The following is an 8,440-nucleotide window of genomic DNA, read 5'->3' on the forward strand; positions in this document are numbered from 1 at the left end:
GATAAAGCAGACAATTTTTCCAATATAAGTTTTTCATTTGAGACAGTAGAGATAATATATAGATATTCCACATTATTCTACTACCAGTCTCAATATGATAACCATTGCAACCTATATCTTTAAAACTTAGAAGATTTTTCTTTGATTGACCAGAGAACAATGCATTGTCAAATGTAAATTTTGTTCCGTTAGGAAATATAATATTTACTTTTCCAAAACCTTCGATCAAGTTTGTAGATCTTGATATTGTATTTACTTTTGCTTTCAGCATTGCCATTTTGGAAAAGTATTTTTTATTTGTAAGTATTGTGTGTGTAGTTGTATTGTTTGCCAGACATAGATCTTCTTTACTCATTTTTGAAACACCCAACATATGAAAATGATCCATGTTTTTTCATTAAAAGAAAATAATTACAATAAGAAAAACAACACTTAAAATATATAAAAGTTACTAAAAAAGACATGAAGATAGATATAAGAAAACAACAACATTATGTCTAGATATTCTCAAAGTCAAAAGAAACACTTGGTGTTCCACCAACTGTGTCAATCTTCTTTTCAGGAGATTCAAACAAGTCCGTCACATCCAAAATTGTCATGTGAGATGGGTCAAATATGTCATTATCCTAGTATGCAAAATTTACTTCCATATTTTTCTCTTTTTCCTTTAGGGAGGCTTGATAGAGGTCAACTAAGTGTTTTGATGTACGACAGGTACGTGACCAATGCTCAGTCATTCGACATGAGAAGCATTTATTTTTAACACTCTTTGAACTTTTATCTTGTGGAGCTTTTTCTTTATGATCATCATTTTATGTGGTTATTTTGAAATTTAAATGATTAGAACAACCACCACAAAAAAAACAATTATTTCTTCCTCTACCACAGTCGTGACCTCAACTACAACCACGACCTCGACTATGATTATTAACATTCACAACATTCACTTCAGAGAATGGTGTTATTCCAGTTGGTCGAGATTCGTGGTTCTTCATCAATAACTCGTTATTTTGTTCGGCCATGAGAAGACATGGAATTAGTTTAGAATATTGTTTAAAACCTTTCTCATGCTATTACTACGGCAGAAGCATATTCGAGACATGAAATGTAGAAAATATCTTCTCTAACATATCAACATCAGTAATTTTTTCTCCGCATAACAATAATCTTGATCTGATTTTAAATAATGTGGAATTGTAATCACTTACTGATTTAAAATCTTGTAGTCTCAAATGCATCTACTCATAACGGGCTTTAGGAAGAATAACTACCTTTTGATGATCATACATTTCTTTCAAATTTTTTCACAATATACGAGGATCTTTTATTATAAGATATTCCATTTTTAATCCCTCGTGGAGATGATGAAGAAAGAAAATCATAGCTTTTGCTTTGTCCTGACTGGATGTCGTATTTCCTTCTTTAATTGTTTCTCCTAAGTTCATAGCATCCAAGTGAATTTCAGCATCGAGCACCCATGACAAATAATTATTGTCATTAATGTCAAGGGCTACAAATTCTAATTTTGTAAGGTTTGTCATGGTAACACTATCACAAAGTATTATATTTATTTTAAAATTTTAATATTTACTAATATGCAAAATAACATTTAATTTATTAATTATAATAAAGAAGAAAAAACCAACCTACCTTTAGGACGTACTTTCAGTGATGGAAGCAACAAGAGTTCGTGCTGATAACGTGTTATGAAATTGAGAAGCACGACATGAGCACAAATATGAAGAAAATATAATATAATAATATATTTATATAATAATAATAAATAAAAAATAAAATAAAAAATAAAATAAAATAACTAAAATTATAATACTGGATAAAATGAAAATTAATGAAATTTTGAAGTGGATTTCTCAATAATGTGCATTCTTTTGAGATCCACCAAATGCCACTATACGTGACAAGTAGGATGTGGACTTACATGGACACCAAGTATGAATTATTACCGGACACATGGATAATATGTAAAATGACATGATTTTTAGGACACTAAACATTGAACATCTATTTTTATGATATTTATAATAAGAAGAAGAAAAAGAAAAAGATCCACTATAGAATCTCAACCAGCTTAAGAGGGAAATGAATGAAAATGTTGCTTTGCTATCTCTACAAATCACTAATTTGGCAACTCATTAAAGTTTTCTACATCATCAATTGTATGAACACCTTATTCTTTTCCTAACTTTTCTCTTTTCTTTCCTTTTTATTTTCATTTTCCTTCTTTGAATATAAATTAATGAAAATGTCACTACATCTACAAATTCATCGTACTGTATCTAAAAAAAGTGCTTTCTACTTTTAAAAATTTTTTTTGCTATAAAGTATAAATAATTTTAAATAACTTAAAAAGAACCCTAAAATTTTAATTCAAATGTATTGATAAAATATTGATACCGGTTTTTTTTAAAAAAATATATATATAATTTTAGGGAAAAAAATACATGATACAAAATGGGCAGATTAAGAAAAAAAATTATAGATAAAATTAGATTTAAAATGGTAAGTTTTAGTAATATTGTTCAAAAGCTAATTTGTATATTAATTGAACTTAAATTTCTATTTCATAGTATTAAAATTAGTGGATGAATTAAAAAAATGAACCAACAATTTTATAATAAGCCTATGAAACATATAGAGTTTATAGTAAAATTTAGTGTTTGGTGGGTTAGAAGTATTTTGGAGATAGTCTAAGGGTGGTAAGTTTCTTCAACCCAAATCGTCCTTATCAAATAATAGAGCCAATTCAATCCAACCATAAAACATTTGAGTTAGAGAATAATTTATCCAAAAAAGTATGGAATTAAATAAAATTAAACAAATATACGTAAATATAGTTGTATTGTACATAAAATACATATTAAAAAAATGTTAAAATATCATTTTAGTCTCTTTACTTAGAGTTTGTTCAATTTTAGTCCCTATACTTTCCATACATCTTAAGTTTAGTCACTAATACTAGTTTATTGTGGATTTTCATTACTTTTTCATTTTTTTTTAGCATTTTCAATATAAATTTTGAAACATATTAATATATTATATTTATTTGCATGAAAATTATTGTTATTATTAAGTTCAATAAAAATTAATTTCAATAAACTAAATTTAAGATTAATTGAAAGAATACATAGTAAAATATAGTATTTAAAAAAAAGTAGACATACTAAAATTGAACAAATTTTAAAGTAAAAGAAATATTATTTTTAATTTTAAAAGATTAATAATACTATTTTATTTTAGTTGAACTCGTGGATTAACTCAAGTGAAACTGTACGAGTCTGATCGGATTGATTTCAGAACCCACCAACCCAGTGGAGGATGAGTTAGGAATAAAAAGTTGAAATTATTTCGTTAATTTCGTTCTTCTTCTTCCTCATAGTCAAAAACTTTGTGGGTTGGTGAGAACTCAGAACAATACCCATTTCCTCGGACCTCACATCCAATCTGACCACCATTGCAAATTACACAATTAAAAAACAAAATTCCAATTTAATTTTCTCACCAACCAAACTTAAATTTTATATCATTTTCTAATTTCTATATAATCCCTTACTCTTCTTTATCCATCTTCACACCGAACTCATCTCTACTTTTTCTCTTCTCTCTCTTTCCCACTCCGTTTCTCTCTGTTCTTCTTCAACCTCTAAATTTAACTTCAACAATGGCCTTTGAATCAAACCAAACTAATGAATTCATTTTCCGTTCAAAGCTTCCCGATATTCACATTCCCAATCATCTCCCACTCCACGATTACGTTTTCCAGAATATGCCTAAATTTTCCTCCCGCCCCTGTTTGATCAACGGCGCCACCGGCGATGTTTACTCCTACCACGACGTTCAGCAAACGGCCCGGAGAGTCGCCGCCGGCTTACACAATCTCGGAATTAAAAAGGGTGACGTTGTCATGAATTTGCTTCCCAACTCCCCGGAGTTTGTCTTCACCTTCCTTGGCGCGTCGTACCGGGGCGCCATCATGACGGCGGCGAACCCTTTTTACACGGCCGTTGAAATCGCCAAACAGGCAAAAGCCGCCAATGCGAAATTGATCGTGACGATGGCCTGCTTTTACGATCGGGTTAAGGATTTGGCTGAAAATGGTGTTAAAATCGTCAGCGTTGATTTTGCTGTTGAGGGTTGTTTGTTATTTCTCTGTTTTGAGTGGGGCTGATGAATCTAATGCGCCGCCGGTGGATTTTTCCCCCGACGACGTGGTGGCGCTGCCGTACTCCTCCGGCACCACCGGTTTGCCGAAGGAGTTATGTTGACGCATAAAGGTAATCACAAGCGTTGCTCAACAAATGGACGGCCAAAATCCAAACCTCTATTATCACGGCGATGATGTTATCCTCTGTGTGCTGCCGTTTTTCCATATCTATTCACTCAATTCCATTTTGCTGTGTGGGCTACGCGTCGGTGCTTCGATTATGATTATGCAGAAATTTGACATCGTTTTCTCTTTTGCAATTGATTGAGAAATACAGAATTTCGATCATGCCCATTGTGCCGCCGATCTTTTTGGCCATTGCTAAGTCGCCGGAATTTGAGAAATACGACGTATCGTCAGTGAGGGTTCTAAAATCCGGTGGAGCACCACTGGGAAAGGAGTTGGAAGACGCCGTGAGGGAGAAATTTCCGGCGGCGGTTCTCGGACAAGGGTATGGAATGACGGAGGCCGGTCCGGTTCTAAGCATGAGTTTGGCTTTTTGCGAAAGAGCCGTTTCAAGTAAAAGCCGGAGCCTGTGGAACTGTCGTCCGTAATGCAGAGATGAAAATTGTCGACCCAGAAACCGGCGCCTCTTGCCGGCAATTCCGCCGGAGAGATATGTATTAGAGAGATCAAATCATGAAGGATATTTGAATGATTTGGAGTCAACCAAGAGGACTATTGACAAAGAAGGATGGCTTCACACCGGTGACATTGGCTTTGTCGATGACGACGACGAGCTATTCATTGTGGACCGACTTAAGGAGCTTATCAAATTCAAGGCCTTTCAAGTGGCGCCTGCCGAGCTAGAGGCCCTTCTTATCACTCATCCTAAGCTATCCGATGCTGCAGTTATTGGGTGAGTTTAAATGAATTTCATTGTTTGTTATCACTATAAATTGTTTGTGGGAATTTCATTTCTAATCATATTTTCTTTCCTTTTGGTTTTTAGTATGCCGAACGTGGAGGCCGGAGAAGTGCCGGTGGCGTTTGTGGTGAAGGCGAACGGCGGCGCAATAACAGAGGAGGATGTAAAGCAATTCATAACAAAACAAGTGGTATTCTACAAGAGGTTAAAACGTGTGTTTTTCGTCAATGCTATTCCAAAGGCTCCATCGGGCAAAATCCTTAGAAAAGAACTCAGAGCAAAATTGGCTTCCGGTGCTTACAATTAGATGCCCAAATTCCTCCTTTATTGTCTTGTTGCTACTGTAAACTGATTGCATTTTTAAAAAAAAATAATTAAGATTATATACCATATTATAATTTGATATGTATTAACCATGTAATTTTAAATACATACCAAGTACGATTTAATTACCAACTAAAATATTTGTTCAAGTCATTCTATTTGGTGTTTGTAAATCTTTATATAATCTTTTAAAGAGAAACTACACTTTTTGATAAAAAAAAAAAAAAAAAGAAAAAGAAAAGTTCTAAATGATCCCTAGCATCATAAGCTAACTTATCATTCAATTTTTTTAAAACGAAGCAATAGAGGAAGGGCCATTTGAACCTTTGGATAGGTACATACTATTTAAAGTTGTGTTATATTCATCTTAACCTTGATATATCATTCTACTATCTTTTATTAATGCATTGAGATATATGGACACTATGATGTGATCGAAAAATTACTCAACACCTAGGGGTTAGGACCACCAAAAAAAAAAAAAAAGAAAACAAGTACAATATATTTGTTGTTTTTTATTATCAATTTAATGACTATATAGTTTGAAAGGTTTGGAAACATTTTTGGTCTCTATAGATTAGAAAATTTTCCTAAACATGTAGGCTAATATGGAGCAAAATACACCCAAGTACTTACTAAAAATTCAAACTATCAAAAGTAATAAGTAAATTTGAGGAGCACAATGAGAATACAACTACCAATAAGATATAATATTAAAATAAATATAATATAATATTAAAATAAATTAAACATAATATATAAAAATATGAAATAAATAAATAAATAATAAAAGGAAATAAAATAAAAATGATGAATTTCTCCACTTTCTCCAATCTTTTTGGATTTTGCTGAATGTGTGTCTTTCAAAACCCACCAAATGCCATTATTTATAGGCAAATTGGCAAGTAGGAAGTGGATTATATGGACACTAAGAATGAGTATGTACAAGAATGACTATAAATGGAGTGCAGACGGAGTGACATTTACCTTTTTGACACTAAGAATGAGTATCTATTTTGTACATAATTTGTGATGTTTATAATACTCTCCCTTAGATACCCATTATATATATATATATATGAAATATGTTTCATTAAATCGTAATTAGAAAAAATATCCATTGGAAAAAAAATCCTAGGAAGGAAAAAAATACATATTTCATATAATCTAATACTCTTAAAAAGAATATAGTATATCTACTCTCCCTCATGGAAACATCACTTGAGATATCTGAATTGTCACATTCCAATATTATGCACCAATTTCTCAAAGGTTGTAGTTGTTAATGATTTTGTAAATAAGTCTGCTAGGTTATCTTTTGAACAAATTTGTTGTACAGTGAAGCCACATTTTTTTTCAAGATCATGAGTGTAGTTTTCATGAGGGTACAACAAATTTGTTATACAGTGATGTCACCATTTTCTTCAAGATCACGAGTGTAGAAAAGCTTTGGTGAAATATGTTTTGTTATATCTCCTTTAATATATCCTCATTTGATTTGGGATATCAGAACAACCTGGCTCTGATACCAATTGTAGGAAATCAAGCATGAGGATTTCCATGAGCAGCGGAAGGATCGTTCCAAATACCATTCAGATTGAACATAAACAATTACAGTACAAGAATGGAAACTAACAGGTCATGCACAACATAAAATTATAGCATGCTAACAAAAGTATCAAGGGATAGAGTATGCCTACCTTCGAAGAAACATTCTTCGAGAATCCCTCGATCAATCTACAAGCGTTCACAGCAACACGAACGCAACAAACAAACTGCTACCAATAGAACGAACACAATGAACAGCCTCCACGAAACCAATCAAGTCACACTCAATTCACGAAGTGAGTGAGGACACCACCACAATGATTACCTTGGTATTCTCGGTATGAGAATGCAGAAGTTGTGGACTTTGTATGATCTTGACTTGAGGAAGAGACTGGAGGACAACGATCGTGTAGACAATGGAGCAAGTGGGAGATAGAAAGTTGTCTATCATATAGACGATATGCTCGATTGTTTAGAAAATGACAGCCTATCGTATAGACTTAGCCACTCGATCATTTAGCCACAATCAGCTGATGAACTATTGTATATTCAAAACTCCACGATCGTTTAGTCTCTGTACAACTATCGCTTAGTGAAACTCTTTACTTGATAGTTTATTCGTGAGTTATTTCCGAAACAAGTAACTCTCTAAATTTATGAAAACATTTTTCCTTTTTATCTCACGGTTACCATAAAACCGCCAATAACCTCCCACTCAATTGATTATTAGAGAAAAAGAAATTAATTATCATATAATTAATATATTATAAATAAATACAATAACCAACTTAAAATATTATATTTATAACCTATAGTTTAATATTTCATCTCATTAAATATACAAACCATAGTTTTTTTTCTATTTTATGGTACTTAATATAAATCATATTTACATTAATCCTCCACTTGATGTATCTCATACATCACACCAATTATATCATATATAATTGAATTTCCTCTTGTTAATTTGAATACTTCAAACTAACTCCAAGAATTTATTCTCAACTTGAATCCATTGAGCTACCAAGGGGACCTTATGAACTTGTAGCTTGAAGCTCCAATGGTACGTGAATAACTGACTAAACTTTTTAGTCATGGGATCCTCCATTTGTTAACTGTCGGGCACTCCACTAAAGATCGACAGCTGCACTCTCCTCACTACAGATATATTTTTGTGTCCATATCAACCAATCAACAATCCGATAACCTTTCACATATCACTCGTAAATACAGTTGGGCCAATTTATCGTTTTGCCCCTATAATTACATCTAACTCCTTAAGTACCACTGATTCCTCTAAAAAACAAAAATTCATAGTCCTACTATGATTGGGTCGTCTCTTCGAAAGAGAGGATGTGACCACTATATTCAAGACCCGGAATTAGCCCTTAAGGGAGTAATCCATCTACTTACCCCTGCTTCAGGGAAGGAGTGAATTCTGTCTTATATAATTGAGTTCCTAGCTCCCCAATAAGACA

General features: G+C 32.7%; 1 pseudogene; it reads left to right on the plus strand.

Moving 5' to 3' along the window:
• The first annotated feature begins 3,598 nt into the window (after positions 1-3,598).
• Positions 3,599-5,631, plus strand: LOC120085437 (annotated as a pseudogene).
• Positions 5,632-8,440: the final 2,809 nt, after the last annotated feature.

Source organism: Benincasa hispida, chromosome 9, assembly GCF_009727055.1.
Source record: "Benincasa hispida cultivar B227 chromosome 9, ASM972705v1, whole genome shotgun sequence".
Lineage (NCBI taxonomy): Eukaryota > Viridiplantae > Streptophyta > Magnoliopsida > Cucurbitales > Cucurbitaceae > Benincasa > Benincasa hispida.